The sequence below is a fragment of the Ochotona princeps genome, chromosome 8 (assembly GCF_030435755.1).
Source record: "Ochotona princeps isolate mOchPri1 chromosome 8, mOchPri1.hap1, whole genome shotgun sequence".
In the NCBI taxonomy this organism is placed as follows: Eukaryota; Metazoa; Chordata; class Mammalia; order Lagomorpha; family Ochotonidae; genus Ochotona; species Ochotona princeps.
In genome coordinates, this window is record NC_080839.1 from 35253462 (window position 1) to 35271605 (window position 18144).

The window sequence follows — 18144 nt, forward strand, 5'->3', positions numbered from 1 at the left end:
CATCCTGTTGACCATAGCTTGCTGTGGAGGTAAGTCATTTTGGACTGTGAACTAAAGTATCGTCTTAGAGATAACATAATGATAACGGTGAAGGAACCTGGTATTTCTGATATACAGAGTACAGTTCAGGCTCTGAATGACTTCTATGTTTACTTTGTGCTGCTAGAATTGAATGCTAAAGAAAGAATAGAATAGAATAGATCAATGAAAGAATAGACTAGACTGGAATAGAATAGAATAGAATACTGGAGATTAGATAGTTCATAATAAATAGAAATATACATCTCCTAGTTCTAGATGCTGGAAATCTGAAATCAATGCTTTGGCAAGAAAGAGGCTGGTCTCTGAGGAACATTGTAACCTCTGGAAGGGAAATTTAAGCACCTGAACACATGTTGTACTGGTTTCAGGACACACAAGGCAGAAAGCAAAGCATGAATAAGTCAGAAGTTCAGTAAGCAGGTAATTAGATTTTTAAAAAATAATTCTACTTCAATAAGGCAAGAAGTTATCAATGGAACCAGACTGATATTCTCTTTGGTATTTCCCCCAAGCTTAATGTAAGTAACACTTTGTTAAATGGCTCAGGGGAGGTTTCAACCAATCATCTTTGAAAAACAAAGCAAAGAAAGTCATAAATATAATTGAAGGAGCTTGTTGATGGTTTTTATTCTTTTCTCCAATCCTGGTTTTGCTATAAAGATATTGCCCATTCACACGTCTCACTCTTCTCATCCAGGTTCACCCCAATGCCTTGGCTTGCCATAGGGTTTTCATAGGCTTCTTTTACTCTTGACAAGTGAGGTTGCATGATTTAAGCCTTTTGGAGTCATGGCTGGCTTTTCTACAACTCTCTCTGGATTGAAATAGTTAGTGTTTAAAGATACTACCCTGTAAAGTAGAGCAGGTACTTGTTGCAAGTATTTTCAGTACAGATTATAGAGTATCCAAGGGCAAAAATATTTGCTGTAAATATCAGCAATGCTGTTTCGTTCACACACAGATGAATACGTACATGAAAATGTATTACATATAATATATAGTTGATGTGTATATAAGAATATGTATTGTAAACGTAACCTATATGTATGTGAATACTTCAAAAAGTTGTCAAGTATGAAATTACAAATACCTTGATTTTGATAAAACTTTATTTGAAATCCATGTATATGAAGGGGCTTAAAAATTTGTGAATGGTTCCCAGTTTGGCCCATTTGGCCACAAAGAACTGCATTTTGTTTTTTTAATAGCTGAGTAGTATTCCATGGAGTAGATGAACCATAGCTTTCTTATCCAATCCTCTGTTGATGGGCATTTTGGCTGCTTCCATGTTTTTGCAATTACTGATTGTGCTGCTGTGAACATAGGAGTGCATGTTGGTTTCTCGTAAAACAAGTGTTCTGGATATATTGCTAGGAGTGCTATTGCTGGATCATACAGTATGTTGATTTTGAGTTGTTTGAATGTTCTCCATACTGATTTCCATAGAGGCTGTACCAACCTGCAGCCCCACCAGCAGTGGAGTAGGGTTCCCTTTTCCCCGCAGCCTCGGCAACAAGTGTTGTTGGTGCTTTTATTCATGTGGGCCAGTCTTACTGGCGTTAGGTGGTAACTCATTGATGTTTTAATTTGGATTTCCCTTATTGCCAGGGAACTTGAGCATTTTTTCATATGTTTATTTGCCATTTGGGTTTGTTCCTTTGTGAAGTGTTTGCCCATTTCCCGTGCCCATTTCTTGAGTGGCTTGTTTGTTTTGACATTTTGGTTGTTTTGTAGCTCTTTGCTAAGGGAAATGAGCCAATCCCAAAAGGTTAAATACCACATGTTTGCCTTAATTTAAGATGATATGATGTTATGTATAACATGTTATGTATGTTATATGTTGTGTATAAACTAAAATTGAAATGTCAATGAGGTGGTCACAGAAAGTGGTTAAGAACTTGCATTTACTTTTAACATATTGGTTACTCATTACTATGTCAATTAATTCCAAAATGATGTAAATTTTTGCTGATAGTATGTTGGAGCTTTTAATTGACTGGGATGATACTCTGCTGGCTCTGTCGTCAGACCAGAGAGGGTATACCTAAGAAGCCGTTGAACTTGACTAGACAATAAGATGCTGGACTCTATATTTGGTATATGCTTGCAATGGGGAAATCTCAACTGAACTTGAACTGTGGTTATGCAACAAGGTGGAGGAATCCACCATGGTGGGAGGGTTTGGGGAGGGGTGGGGAGAACCCAAGTACCTATGCAACTGTGTCACATAATACAATGTAATTAATGAATTAAAAATTTTTTAAAAAGTGCATGGAAAAAAATTTATGAAGAATGTGTACAGTGAAGAGATTACACATAGAGATATATATGTCAATTTGCTTTGGGAAAAACTTTATTTAAAGAAGGGCCTTGAAAAACATTTCATCAGGCTCCTTCAGGACTGTCTATTAATGAGTGTTGCCTCTATTTTGTAATTCTTATCAGTGGAGTGTATTAAGAATGCTAGCCAGCTCTCAGGTGGCTCTCACAATGCTTCCCCTTCAGCAGCTTTTGGTGCTCTAGGGATCAATACCTTGGAGCTAAACATGCAACTGCTTGAGTGTCAGGATTTTCCCACTAGATGACCCAGCCCAGTCAATGCCTCCTGTGAACAAGAGTGCTAGGAAGCAGGCTTTTCTCTCAGTCGGCTTAGCATTTGCTTCCAATTGAACTTGAACCCATCAACAGGAGGAAGGCAGCTACCCACTGCCCACCATTGCCTGTCAGAGAGCATTTGGCATTGTGTAGGTTACAGAATGTTCTAACTCACCAAGTCCCAGGCACTCAGCTTCTGTGGACTCCTCAAGGTCAGGGCCAGGTTCAAGCTCTAGTTCCCTCATGCCTATTTTACTGCACTCTGTATTTCAGTCCCTACTAGCTGTTTTAGTCAATAAAATAGATACTACTTGAAATGGAAAACCACTGTTTTGTGATTTTAAACGTAACATAATGTATTTTATACCAGGAAAGATGTGCTGTAAGTTAAAATATACATATATTTTATCTTTATTCCCAACTCCTGCTTTACAGCTCTATAAAATGCTTTGACTATTCAGAATGCTGAGATTTTTTTTTCTTTTTTATGATGAATGGAGGTAACTGGAGGCTGGATACTTCCAGGAAGGGGCTTGTCTCTGGATAAGTCAATGCTTCAACACCGAAATTATCAGGCTCATGTTCAGTCTCTTGGGAGAGGGTGAGTGAATTCTCAATGGCGAATAGATCAATCATGCCTACGAAATAAAACCTCTGAAAAAGAAAAAAAGAAAAAAATAAATTAAAAAAAACTTATCTGGGGCCAGCGTGGGGCACGGTGGGTCAGACTTCTGCTTGGGATACCCATGTCTCATATCAGAATGACTGGATTCCAGATCCACTTCTGTTCCCAAACCAGGTTCCAGCTTATGTGCACCTCAGAAGGCAGCAGATGACCTAAGAACTTGGATTTCTCCATCCATGTGGTAGACCCAGATGCAATTTCTGTCTCCTGGTTTTGATATGACCCATTTCCTGGTCTTTTGGCATTCGATGGATCTTCCTCTTTCTCTTTATGATTTTCAAATAAATATAATTAAACAAATAAACCTTTTAAAAAAGAAGAATGGGGGCAGCATTGTGCATTAGCAGGTAGTTTCTGCCTGCAATGCTAGCATCCCATATAGGTGCTAATTCAAATCCCAGTTCTTCTACTTCCAACCTTGCTTCTCTGTGGTGGGAAAAGCAGCAGAAGATGTCCAACGTGTTTGTGCCCTGGTCACCTATGTGGGAGACCTTGAAAAAGCTCATAGACCCTGGCTTTGACAGCTATCTGAGGGAGAGAACCAGTGGGTGGAAGATAATTCTGTTTCTCTGAATCTCCCTATTTCTGTGTGATTCTGATTTTCAAAAACAAATAGGTATTCAAAAACAGCATGAATCATAAATGATAGAAATCATGAAGTTTCAGATTTGCTTAGCTTGTCAAGGCCCTGGAAGAGTAGTGTGCCTAGAGGAGGCATGAAACTTTTTGTTCCTCCCCACTACTCTTCCCTATACATGGCTACATTTGTTTGTGGCTGTTTATAATAATACAAAGAAATATAAACGTTCCTTTATAATAAATGTAAAATAGTAATACATGCACACTCTTTAGTTCTATGAATTTTTCTGTTGAAAATCCAATCTCAGCCTGGCGTGGTAGCTTAGTGGCTAAAGTCCTTCCCTTGCCTGGAGTGAAATCCCATATGGATGCCAGTTTCTGTCCCTGCTACTCCACTTCCCATCCAGTTCTCTGCTTGTGGCCTAGTAGAGCAACTGAGGATGGGCCAAAGCCTTGGGACCCTGCACCCATGTGGGAGATTTGGAAGAGGTTCCTGCTTCTGCATTCAGATCAGCTCAGCTCTGGCCATTGTGGCAAACTGGGGATTGAATCAGAAGATGGAAGATCTTTCTGTCTCCCCCATTCTCTGTGTAAATCTGAGTTTTCAATAAAATAAATAAATTTTTGCCAAAACCTCAAATCTTGGAGTGTAGTGGTGGGAACCTCCAAACTGTTTGCCAAGTCAGTGGTGGGGACATTAAAGTGAAACACTATTGAGTGCTTTATCTGAAGTGAGGCCGAGTCTTGTGGCACAGAGTACTTCCATCCTTTGAATGCTAACTCTGGGTAGTTAGTGTCTGCATTGAAGTAACTGTAGAATATCTTGTTCTTGTCAAAGAATCAGAGAACTGGTACAGAAAGCGTGCCAGGAGGTGTGAGATGAGGTGTGAATATAGACTGCTAGGAAGGGTAGATTCTCACCAAAAGGTGGCTTATCATTAATTGTGTGTGTGTGGCAGATGGAAGTTCTGGAACTTCTTTTGGCCATTCTTTTTAGCAAGACCGTGAGTGACATGGATGCAAGAACTAGGAATACATAAAAAGTTTTGAAAGAAAGCCAGAGTATTCAAGGGAAGTTCTGAGAAACAAGCAGTCAAGATAGAGGAAAATTGAATGGTCCCAATGGTTGGGGAGAACCTCTTGTAGAGGAATTTATTGAAAAGATTAATGTCTCAAAATCTTGAAGTGCAGGAAGGAAGTTGATCTTGGGTAAGTGCATCAGCAGCAGATGAGAAACAGTGACTTGGGTCATGCAGAGCGTCAATCATGAGAACAGGCAGAAGGTGAGCCTCTAGGCCACCTGGGAGAAGGTGAGGCCTGTGGAAATGATGCCCAAGGTGGTTTCTCAAGACATCTGTGTCTGAGGAGTGACCACAATTATGGATCTCAGATGACAGGCCCTTAGGAATATAATACCCAATTATCAGCATGGAATTTGAGTTATAGGTAACACCAGAGACACTTGAGCCCCAGAATGTCAGACTAACGTAGTTTGACAGCCTCTTTGTTCGCCACAGTCAGGTTCAGCCAAGGGTTTAGTGGCATTGCCTTACAGGTCAAACCAAATATCCCAACTGAAAGAGTAAGATGGCTAGTATGATGCAGTCGTTTGACAATATTCTTGATCACAAAGTTTCTGAGGGTCATTGTCATGAATGTAGAATAGTTAGGAAAGACTGACACATAATATTATTGAACTTGTGTGAGGTTTTCACTCACTGTCTCCTGGATATATCTCTCCAGCTATTTATTATCTTGGAAAATAAATCAGCTATTTATTATCTTTTACATGGTGCCATAAAGTGCTTGAGGGCTAGGTATAATTTATGTTTGCTGGTTTCCTTAAATGAGAGTTAAAAAAAATACCTATGAGATAAAGATCATTGCCATATTTGAGGACTTAAAAACTAAGTTGCAAAGAAGAGATGCAGACAATGAATCCTATTAGAATTATTTTCAGTTCTGATGCTCATGGTTAGGGGAGGCTTAAGCAGTTAACTAATGTCTTAAATGAATTCAACAGTCAAAGAAAATTACAGTTCTTTGGTTAAAGGCAAAGCAAGGATTATCATGGATTGGTTTGTGTCCCAGATGCTCCAAATTCGTAGGTCATAAGCCCTAGTGTCTCAGATCGTGAACATTTTGGGAAATGGAGTAATTACAGAATCATTAGTTGAGATCTCACTAAAGCAAGTAGGCCTCTAATCCAATATGAACAGTGGCTCCGTAATCCAATATGAGCAGTGTTTTTGTGAAAAGGGGAAATTTGGACTCAGACACACAGAGAATGTCATGTGGGTAGCAGAGTTGTGTACCTTGGAGCAGAAGGCCTTGTGAAAGCCAGGAAGAGCCACAATTCTAGAGTTCTACATTCTTATGTAATGCTTGCCAGGAAAAAATGGTCTCCTGGTTTCTTGGTCTCAGACTATTAGACCCAGTTCTCTAAGATATTTCTGCTTGGGCCTGGTGTGATAGCGTAGTGGTTAAACTCCTCACCTTGCACGTGCAGGGATCCCATATGGGTGCCGGTTCTAATCCCGGCGACCCGCTTCCCATCCAGCTCACTGCTTGTGGCCTGGGAAAGCAGTTGAGGATGGCCCAAAGCTTTGGGACCCTGCACCCACATGGGAGACCTGGAAGAGCTCCTAGCTGCTGGCTTTGGATCGGCACAGTACCGGCCGTTGCGGCTCACTTGGGGAGTGAATCATCGGACGGAAGATTTTTTCTCTCTGACTCTCCTCTTCTCTGTACATCTGCCTTTCAAGTAAAAATAAATAAATCTTAAAAAAAAAGATATTTTTGCTTGTTAAGCCATTCAGTACTCTTAATTTAGGGCATTTTGTTATGGCAGCTCTAGGCAACACAATGACCAAGGCAAGGAGTATGGGAAAGAGCATGAGAAGTTTTAAATCCATAGATATTTTTAATATCCATGGATACTTTCTGAGTACATATTAACAGCTTTGTAAGTTATTATTTTTTAAGATTTATTTATTTGAAAGGCAGAGTTGGGAGAGGAAAAAGGAGGGAGAGAGAGAGATGAGAGGAAGAAAGAGAAGAAAGAAAAATAAAGAAAGGGAAAGGAAGGAAAGAAGGAAGGCAGGCAGGCAAACAGGCAGAAGGAAGGAAGGAAGGAAGGAAAACACAAGAGAAGAGAAGGAAAGGAAAGGATTTTTTTTAAAGGAAATAGATCTTTAATTGTTAATTCACTTCCCGAATGGTTGCAACAGCCAGGCCTGGACCAGGCTGAAGCCGGAAACTAGAAACTCCATTCAGGAGCCTAACCAATTCGACCATCATTTGCTGCTTTCCCAGGCACTTTGGCAGAAAACTGGAACACAAGAAAAGCAGCCGAAATTTGAACTCACATGCCTATAGGGCACGCCAGTGTTCCAAGTGGTAGTATAACTTGTGGTACCAAAACACTGGCCCCAGGCTTGCAAGTTCTTAAAAACTGAGTTTTCATGATCCCTCTGCAGTGAAGCTCAGTATTATCCCCATTTTATGCATAAGAAATATAGAGTCAGGGTAATTAAGGAGCTTGCCATGTTCACACATTGAGAAAAGTACAGAGAGAAAGGTATGAGAGCTATTGAAATAGCTTAGGAACTGAAGGGCTGGCGCTTTGGTCATTTGCAGTTTTTATCAGTGACTCAGTTTTCTGTGCCAAACAAAATATCATAGACTAGCCAAAAATACACTGCTGAGCACATAGAGGTGCCATGCTTAATTTCTACAGTTGATTATCAAAATAGCTCTTCTTTCATAATGCTCTCGTTTCAACAGTGGGAATTAATCCACCTGCCTGTGTAAATAACACTGATCATGGAATCCTCTGGGCATGTATACCCTCCTTCCTCTCCTCCCCTCTTATAAATATTTCTTTACTATTGAAAGGCAGAGTTACTCAGAGAGAAGAAGAGACACAAGGAGAAATCTTCCATTTGTTGGTTCACTCCCAGAAGGCTGCGCAAGCTAGAGCTAAGCTGATCCAAATCCAAGAGCTTTCTTTGGGTCTTCCATGTCAGTACAGGGTCTGGTGGACTTCAGCCACTCTGCTGCTTTCCCGGGCCATAAGCAAGGGGCTGGATCAGAAGTAATGCAGCAGAGACATGAACTAACGCCCAAATGGGATTCATCGGCCACAGGTTTTGCCTGCTACTCCATGGTGCTGGCCCTGCTCGTTCACATTTAAAATGACATCAGGAGAATCCCCTCATTTGGTACCCAACAAGACCAAAGGAGTGTTTTCGGATCAGTGGAACCTTGCCCTGGGTTATATACCCACGCTGTGTGTGGACAAAGAAAAGCAACTCTCCTTCTTGGGACTGACATATCACTCTCTCACCAGGCATGAACAATGATCCTGCTAGGGCCTTCATGGCAAATATTTACCTTGAACTAACAGGGACCCCAAACGTCAGCTGTCCAGAGAAGGTAAATGGTGACTTTGGGCATTTGGAATTTGGAAATTGTGAGAAATAAATACGTGGCCTTGCATGCTGTCAGAGTCTCCAGTCTGCCAGGGGAAAATGTACTTTGAAGAGTCATAAGCTTGACCTCCAAGGGTCTTAAAAGGCCTCACACACTCAAAGGTGCATTATCAGGCCACAGTCTAATTCATCTCGATAGCTAAAGTGCTCTGTGCAAACCACAGGAGATCTGAATCCCCTGGGCCTGCAGGAATCAACATTCATTGCTTCAAGTTTAGCGGAGAGAACCTTAAGTGAACATAGGAGAAAGGCAATTTGCATATCGTTTGTAATAAAGCCTGGAAATGGTTCCAGATGTCCCAGCTTCTCCCCAAAAGCTTGTCCAAGGTTAATTCCCCACACAGGCCAATCTCCAGAAGTCCCACCCAGCTGTTCTCCTCTTGTCGTGTATAGGAGTTTGTAGGTTGCAGTAGAAACACTCAAGACACATCTTTATTCTGAGCAGGCTGGACATGATTTATTAATTCACGTTTGAAATAACAATTGCAGTTGGGAGGGATCAGTTGAAAGCCTTAATTACATTAGAAAATATGCCTTGCTTGATCTGCCCCTATCCAGGGTACAGAACACATAATTATCATAATTTTCAAATTTTATTATTATTATTATTTGAAAAAAAATTTGATGGAGAGCAGACACTGTCGACTTAGCTACTTCAAAGCAGTGACCACATCACGTATAAACTTGGAGAAGATGGTTTCCCCAACTTGCTTATTAAGGCCCCTCCTGTGGGAGGATAGCCATGGGCAGGCTCAGCCTCAGCTTGTATTTGTCCACCTGAAGCAGCTTCCCTGTCCCTGTCTGCTCCTTCGTGCCCAGGGGGAAATGCTCAGGTGTGCTGTTGCCAGCGTGATTAGGCTAGCTGGGAACTCTTCTTGGACAGGAGGTTGGAAAGCCTTTGGGATCATGCCCTCTCATCCTTGTTAAATGACTGTGTGTGTGTGTGTGTGTGTGTGTGTGTGTGTGCTGCATGCACACCTGCCTAGTCAGAAGAGGTTGGTCTTCATTTTTTTTTAAAGGCCCAGAATGTCTTTTAAAGAGAAAGCAATATCATTTCTGGAATAACGCTGGTGCCAACAGCTTGAGTGTGGGTACTGTTTTCCTTGGCTTTGTTATCAACCTCTCGTGGCAATAGAGAGCCGTTCCAGGTTTCTGACATTCCTTCTGCTTCTTCGGGTGTCTGTGATGTTTGTCAGACTAATGTGGCCAGTTCTTGTCTCAGTTCTGAAGTGGTGAGCCGTAAGAGGCCCACACCACAGGTTCCACCTGACCTATGGATTAGCTGCCCTATACTTCCTAAACCTCCATATTCCAAATTTCTTTGATCCTTAGATATAAATGAAATGTGGGGGATAAGTTCAAAATTTTAAAATAATTTGAATTATTTGTTTAAACAAACCAATTTAGAAAAACAAACAAAGTATCATAAAGGTTTAAGGAAGTGTGATTGACCTGAATTTAGCTTGAAGACAAATCATTCATTCTGCAAACTCTTCTATCCAGAGAGGTGTCGACCAGTCACCTGCACAGAGAACAGCAGCATTGGAGGTGTGGAACTTTGGAATCAGAAGACCTGGAATCCAATCTTATTTTCACCAAAAACTGTGGAGAGTCCCCTCATATATCTGGTCCTCAAGCTCTCCCTGTAAAGTTGGAGCTGCAGCACTGGGTCCTTTTATGCATTTTGTCTGAATGTCCTATGATTGTTTTCATTGCTGAAAATCAGTGAAGTGCTTTCACAATGCAACACTGTATTACTAGAGCTGACTCATCCTTGAACACAGTAAGAACCAAGTAAACATTTTTTGAAGGGAGTAAATGTTCTATTTCCTATTTTACAATAAGAAATAATGTGGATAGTTTGCTATCCCATATAAATCAACCAGTTCCTGTCTCTATATTCCCCGAATGCGTGGGCCCATGTTTTAGTAAGAAGAACTAAAAAAGCAAACATATACATTGAGGATTCCAGTCTCTGTAACAAAGACAGAATTTTATTCTTGCAGGAAGACAAAGGTAAGACTTGTGCATATGAAACCAGAGGCAACAGTTAGTCACCAAAGTCTAAGGCCAAAGGAGTCTTTGGGAAATGACTATTTAATTTTCTCTCTGAACTTCATTATCATTAAAAGATGACAACCTTATCATTTCAGTAATTTGGCTAAATAGCTCATTTTTGGAAGACAGTGAGGAAACGTCTGGGACTTCCTGTCTGGTCCTGTCATCTTTTTGGTCCCCTTCCACTGGAAACTGGTAGGAATGTGACTCTGCAAGCCCTGGTTTTAGAATTGCTACCTTGGACTAAAATGATTTTTTTTTTTTCTTAGAGGAGACACCCAGAGTCTTCTGGAAGCAGACAGGTTCCAAGAAGTGTACCGTGACCATCATGGGCAGGCGCTTTGTTAGGAAGCAGACTGTCTTCCCTGAATGCTCTATTTGGCACCACAGTGGCCTCTGACAAATAGGTTCTGCCTCAGTTTCCTTTGGTGGAGATGACCAAGGGCAAAACTACTATGTTTATATAATACTGCTTCTACCCCTGCCCACCATCCGTGTTGTCAGTGGGAACATTCAATTTCATTTCAGATAACAATCATTGTGTTCTTTGTCAACTTACAAGGCAGCAATATCTACTCACTGCTGCACACTGGCTTCCTTCATCTAAGTGGATGAGTCTATCTTCCATTCAGATTAAGAAGAAATATTATTTTCTTTGTTTTGTGTGAGATTTATCAATGAAAAGTAAAAACCAATGAAAGGGGAAAAATGACAATAGTCTTGGTTGTTGCTTTGTGTTTTAATTCAGGACATGGAATTTGTTTCAAATATCTTGGGTAAGAGTAAATATACTTTTAAGTAGGTGGATGCTGTGTGCAACTGGTCCACTCAGAATTTCATAGATTCTCTCTGGCATCAATGGAATCTTTCAGGGACACATAACATCTAGGCAGTGTTATTTCAGAAGTCAGAACAGAGTCACTTTTGAAAGTATCCAAAAAGGGAATAAATGGGCCAGGCATACAAGGCAAAAAATGACATAATATCCTACATCTGTGTAACTATTACTTACTATAGGTTACAAAACTAAAAGATGTTCCACCTGCTATTGTTTGCTAACATCCAAGTGAGGGATAAAATAACTGATCACATTCTTGCTGTGGAAGAGTGATCAAGAAGAAAGATGCAAGTAGCATCTTTACTTCTCCTGATAAGCACCAACCCCACTCCTGTCTGCATCTAGAACTCTCCAATACTCTGATCTTCTTTTAAAAAGTTATTTTTACAGTGTTCTTGATAGTAAAAACAACTTGATTATCAAAATATGAAAAATTGTAGAACATTGCAATAAGAGTATGTTATGGAAGAAAACCCACACATTTCCAGGGGAGAAATTGGTTTATTGGTGAGAGAGAAATTCAGTCTGTGATTCTTCCACATGGTCATGATTTGCATTAACTAGGTTGCCATCTCTGCCATTGCTTGGAATGGCAGAAACCCTGTATACACATCACACTTGAACTTGATTTCACTAGGCTTTGTGAAGGCTACTTCAGAATTCTATCCAATTATGAACCGAGTGAAGTATAATGGTGAATTTTCAGTACTGCTTTGCATCAATTCCTTGGTCAGCATGGGGAATGGTAACATGAAGCCTATCAGGTATACAGAAGGACTTGAAAACCAAAGGAAAGCATACTTAAAGTTATCAGATAACGTGTAAATGTAATTTGATCACTGATAGACTGTACCACCTCTGTCATGGCTTGTGGGCCGCTTGTGAGCAGGACACAGTTGCCTCTAAAGGGGCAGCACACAGCAACACTGTAAGATCAACTTCATACATTCTGTTGGCTTTACTTGAAACCGAAAAGTTGCCTTTTGCTTATTTGCTGTTTGAAAAGTCTTCACCTTCCTTGTCTGGAATGTTTAATATCAACATCCTTCCCTCCTCCTCCCACTCTTCTTCCCTCTTTGGAAAGGTATAAAAGAGGTGCCATATGTGGAGACTGTCTGCTGGAATATATCTAAAAGAACTAATCAATGGTACTAATTGCCATGACTGCAAACTTTCTTGCCATCCCTGAATGCTGATGCAGCATTCTCTTGCTTCTAACATTTCCCTGAGATTTCATTGCCATTGCCAAGACTTCTGCATCCAGAACAATATCCATTGCAACACAATCACAACATCGCTTCTTTCTGTCCTTTAGCTCATAGCCCATGATTTGTAGAGCTCAGTATGACTTTAGTCAAAGACCCCTAATAGGTGGAAACTATTTTTCCCTCTGTCAGAAGGCCCCAGCACCAGCTTTGTCCTTTGGCACATTCGAGGCTGTTGAGCAGCATATTTATTGTGCACGGACGGTGTTTGGGAACTCAGAGTGCATTATTCGTCAAGTTATCTCTGTTGATGTGTGCGTTGTTGACCTGCACCTCACCAGGGCACCAATCAATGATACAACTTTCTATCTGCAACAAAGCCCCAGCGATCTGATGGACTCAGTTGGCAATATTAAAACCTGAGGAGGAAGTGAAAAGGGAGGCTTTATGAAGGCGACTTCAGAACACTATCCAATTATTAGTATGCTTTTTCATAATACCAACGGTTTCACATTTTATTGAGGGAGAGAATTTTTCCCTGGCTCTCTTGGGAATGATTTTATTGAAAGCATCAGAACAAGGAAGATGGCTGCATGATTTCTGCAGTGCCAGGGGTCAGAATCTTTGACTGGTTCGGTGTAATGTGCACATATAAAATTTCACTCAGTGCTTATTCATTGGCTTTTATTTAATATATGATCTGGCTAGATGCACTTCTGTTTCTTTCCTGTTTCCCTGCACTAAGTTATTCTTTTGGCTATTTTAATATGTGTATATTAAATCATACACATACATACATACATCCGTATTTTCTCTGATCAAGAGTCCTGCATAAAAGGAACAATTTGCCTTTGTTCTTTTCCCTGTTTAACTCCAGTGACAAAGATAGGAATGAAAAACTGCCCTGTAGAAGGAAATTTTATTTTTGATAGCCATTTAACTTAGAATGCTGTTATTTCAGAAGTAAATCCTGGTTTCTTTCTTTCCTGTTTCTTTTCCTTGCATTGCATACATTCAGTTATCATCCCATCAAACATTATTCCTACTCTATAGTGTACTTTTTGAAATACAATGGATTTTTAGTTGAATTATTTAAAATGTACAAACCCAAATTCAGGAGTTGTGTTTTTAATGCAAGTCTACTGAGTAAAAAGGAGTGTCCTCTTTTTCAGTTTCTGCTCCATGGAGAGGAGATCTGCGAAGTAACTTGCTTTATCAGTTTTATTTTGAAGATTTAATAACTTACCAATTATGAACCCAGTTAAATTAGATTATAGGGGACTCAATATCTGCTTTAAAGTGATTAGTTCTAATATCTACCAACTGGAGAGTCAATAGTTGACTCTCATAAAAGGACCAAACTATAGGTTAGCAAATTGTTTGGTATCATGTGATAGAAACATCCAAAAGAACATTTCCTAAACAAAATTGTAATATATTTATCTACCACATGAGAGTAGTCCAGGGTGAGGTCATTTGGGTTGTCATAGGGGCCCCCTTTGGGAAATACACTGATTTGTATCGTGTAGGTTATGAGCCTTTGCTTGCCGTGTAATCACGTCCCGACATTCCACGTAACAATCGCTGTTACACCCCTTGGGCCAAGGCGTGGTTCCATGGCCATACCGAGCTAAAAAAGGCAAACTGGGTAACAGAATTTTGGTGGGTAACACTGGGCCCACTAAGCAGCAAATTTCTTATTTCTTTTTTTTTTAAAGGTTTATTCATTTTATTACAAAGATATACAGAGAGGAGAAGAGACAGAGAGGAAGATCTTCCTTCCGATGATTCACCCCCCCAATTGAGCCGCAACGGTCGGTGCGCCGATCCGAAGCCAGGAACCTGGAACCAGGAACCTCTTCCGGGTCTCCCACATGGGTGCAGGGTCCCAATGCATTGGGCCGTCCTCGACTGCTCTCCCAGGCCACAAGCAGGGAGCTGGATGGGAAGTGGAGCTGCTGGGACTAGAACCGGCGCCCATATGGGATCCCGGGGCTTTCAAGGTGAGGACTTTAGCCGCTAGGCCATGCCGCCGGGCCCCTTATTTCTTAAATATACATATTTTAAATTTTTATTAAAAGGCAAATTTATAGAAAGAATGAGAGGCAGAGATAAAGGAGCTTCTTCTGGGTCTCCAAGACATTGTACCATCCTCTGCTGCTTTCTCAGACCATTAGCATGGAGCTGGATGGAAAGTAGAGAAGCCGGGATGTGAACGGGACCCATATGGGATGCTGGTGCTTGCAGGCAGAAAAGATTAACCAGTTGAGCCATCACACTGTCCCCTCAATATTCTTATTTCTAAAGAAGGATTAAAAAAAACACATCAAGAGGACCCAATATTCTAAAATATTTGATTATGAAAGAATTACTTTTATAGTTTAATCATGTGATTTTCCTGTTGATTCTTTATCACCTTAAAATAAAGACTTTTTTGCAAAGATTTATGTATTTTTATTGAAAGTCAGATTTTACAGAGAAAAGGACAGAGAGAATCTTCCATCTGCTGGTTCACTCCCCAAGTGGCTGCAAAGATCCGAGCTGAGCTGAAGCCAGGAGCTTCTTCCATGTCTCTCATGCACTTACTGGGTCCCATCCTCTACTGCTTTTCCACAAGCAGGGAACTGGATGGGAAGCAACTGGGATACAAACCAGTGGCAATATGGGATCAGGGCACAATAAAGGCAAGAACTTTAGCCACTAGGCTACTACACCTGGCCCAGGATCAGATTTTTGCCTTTTTAAAAGAAAATTTTAAAAAGTTATTTAAAAGGCATAGTGTTTGTGGAGGGAGGGGCAGGGGTCATAAACACAATAGTATGAGAAGGAAGAAAAGACATACACACAGAGCAAGATAGTGTTTATTGAGTCACTCTCCAAATGGCCCTAACAGCCATGAGCCAGGAACTTCATCCCAGTCTTTCACATGGGTTCCTGGGGGCACAAGCGTTTGAGTCATTAGCTGTTACCTTCTCAGGCACATTAGCAGTATTGCTGGAGGGAAGCCTATTAGCTAGGAGCTGAAATGGTACTCCAGTGTAACTTACTGTGCCACAAAGTGTGTCCTAAAGACCAGTATTATAATTATGACATGTAAGTAGTTTGACCATATGATTTATCTTTTTTTTTTTAATATTCATTTATTCATTAATTACATTGCATTACATGACACAATTTCATAGGTACTGGGATTCCCCCCCCTTCACCCCAAACCCTTCCCCCATCATGAATTCCTTCACCTTGATGCATAACCACAGCTCAAGTTCCGTTGAGATTCCCTAATTAAAAGTTTACACCATACAGAGTCCAGCATCCCACTTGTCCAGTTCAAGTTCAACCGCCTCTTAGGGAGGCCCTCTCAGGTTTGTAGGCAGAGCCAGCAGAGCGTCACCTCGATCAATTAGAAGCACCAACATATCATCAGCAACAGTCCAGGTATGATGAGGCTGGTGCAGAGTCCACTGATTGACATAGTCCGTCTTAGGGTTTCCCCTTGTCCAGTTTTCCGCTGCAAGCATATAGCTGAGGTGGTTGATTCATCTACTCCATTTTCCATCTTTTTTTGATTAATGCTTTGATTCCTCCATTTTGTTCAGGGGAATCCCCCTAAAAAAACTTTGAGGCATTCCCAGTCCAGGCTCCTACATGTACTACTAGTAAATCTTATAAAAGGGTATCTTTGAGTGTAGAAAGGGACATTCGAACAACATACTTTGATGATAGGAGCAAACTGTCTTTGGCAAACTTGCATGTATGAACTAAGTCTTAATCACCTTTTAGACTTCCTCTCCCCCTACTTCTCTAGTTGTATCTTACTCTATATCAATAAAAATGTTCCGAACTTCCAGAAACACAACATAATTCCCACAGGACATCCCTTTGATCTGGAATTCCTGTGTAATCTTCACTACCTCCTCACTCCCTGCCTCAGTTTTGACACAGCTCTAGGAAATCTCTCTTTTTCAGATTCTCTCAATTCCCAAAGAATTTGATCTAGCACAATGGCTCAGTAGCTAAATCCTTGCCATGAACATTCTGGATTCCATATGGGCGCCAGCCAGTGTCCTGGCTGCTCTATGTCCCATCCAACTCCCTGTTTGTGGCCTGGGAAAGCAGTTGAGGATGGCCTACAGCCTCGGGACTGTGCACTTGGGTGAGAGACCCAGAAGAATCTCCTCACATCAAATCGGCTCAGCTCTGGCTTTTGTGGCCACTTGAGGAGTGAAGCGGCAGATGGAAGATCTTTCTGTCTGTCTCTTCTTCTCTCTGTAATTCTACCTTTCCAATACAAATAAATATTTTTAAAAACAAAATCACAGAAGTCTATCAGTTTTGAGCTGGAGTTGTAGTGTAGTGGGGAAGTCCCTGCCTGTAACATCAGCAGCTCCCGTGGGCACTAGTTCATGTTTTCATATCCTGGCTCTTCCGCTTTTGATCTAGCTTCTTGCTAATGGCCTGGAAAAGCAGCAGAAGCTGTTCCAACCACTTCGGCCCTTGTCATCCTCCTGGCAGATGCAGAAGAAGCCATTGGTTTCAGCCTGGCTCAGCCCTGGCTATAGCTGGCAACTGAGGAATTAATCAGTGGTGGAAGATCTCTCTCTTTTTCCCTTTGTCTCTCTCTCTCTCTCTGCAACTCTTTCTGATAAATAAACTAATCTTAAAATTGATGATTACCTCATAAGCTACTCACTGGCAGGATAGGCTAAGTTATACTGTGGCAAAAACTAAATTTATAACATCATTTTGATCCCTTACAATCCCTGATCAATTTCAGTATGTAAGGAGGCTGCATTCACTGTAGTTCATTGGATATAGGGGCACATATGAAACAAAAAACCGGCCTGTGAGAACTCACACAAGTGCTCTTAATGATTTGCACATAGAAAGAAACACAGATTCTGCTCATAGCCAAAGTAAGTCCCCTGGCCACTGATAGGGTCAAAGGAGTAATGGAGTATGAACGTGCTCTCTGTAGAGAATAGTTGCAACCTACTTGCTGAGGATCAACAAATATTTTCTGTAAAGGTCAGATACTAAATATTGTTAGCTTTGTAGTCTCTGTGACAATTACTCAGTTCTGCCATGTTAGCATGAAGCAACTTTAGACAACACACAAATGAATGAGCATGTTTATATCCTAATAACATTTTATTTGTGTAAACAAACAATAGGTGGGATGTGTCCTGAGGGCCACAGTTTGCTGAATTATGTATTCTGCTAGAAACGTCATTCCTAGGGCCTGGGAAAGGGGTATATGTTATGTCATGTTTCCAAACATGTTTTACTGGTTTCCCAGAGATACTGAGGGGTACATAACAAATGGTCCTAAAACAAACAAAATGCTTCATCTTCCCATCTGTCGCATAAGGTTAATTTTATTTTCCTGTATCCACTATCTTAGCCGATTCAAGCTGCTGTAGCAAACTGCCAACAGCTGGATGATTTATCAACAGCAAAAATGTATTACTCACAGTTCTGGAGGCAGAGCTGCATAAGACCAGTGTGTAAGTGTCTGCTGAAGACGTGTCTCCTGGCTTTCAGGGAGCAAACTTCTTTCTGTACCCTCACATGACAAAAAGAGCCAGGGGTCTCTCTAGGTCTCTTTTATAATGACACTGATCCCACTTATGTGAGCTTTATTCCCATACT

General features: G+C 40.9%; 1 long non-coding RNA gene across 1 annotated transcript in view; it reads left to right on the forward strand.

Annotated features, from left to right (window-relative positions):
- The first annotated feature begins 3135 nt into the window (after positions 1-3135).
- LOC131480993 (uncharacterized) overlaps positions 3136-18144 on the forward strand; it is a 29382-nt gene continuing 14373 nt past the window's right edge. Inside the window, exons 1-2 of the long non-coding RNA XR_009245960.1 lie at positions 3136-3238; positions 8253-8338. This is a non-coding gene — a long non-coding RNA (uncharacterized LOC131480993). The remainder of the gene's footprint in view (positions 3239-8252; positions 8339-18144) is intronic.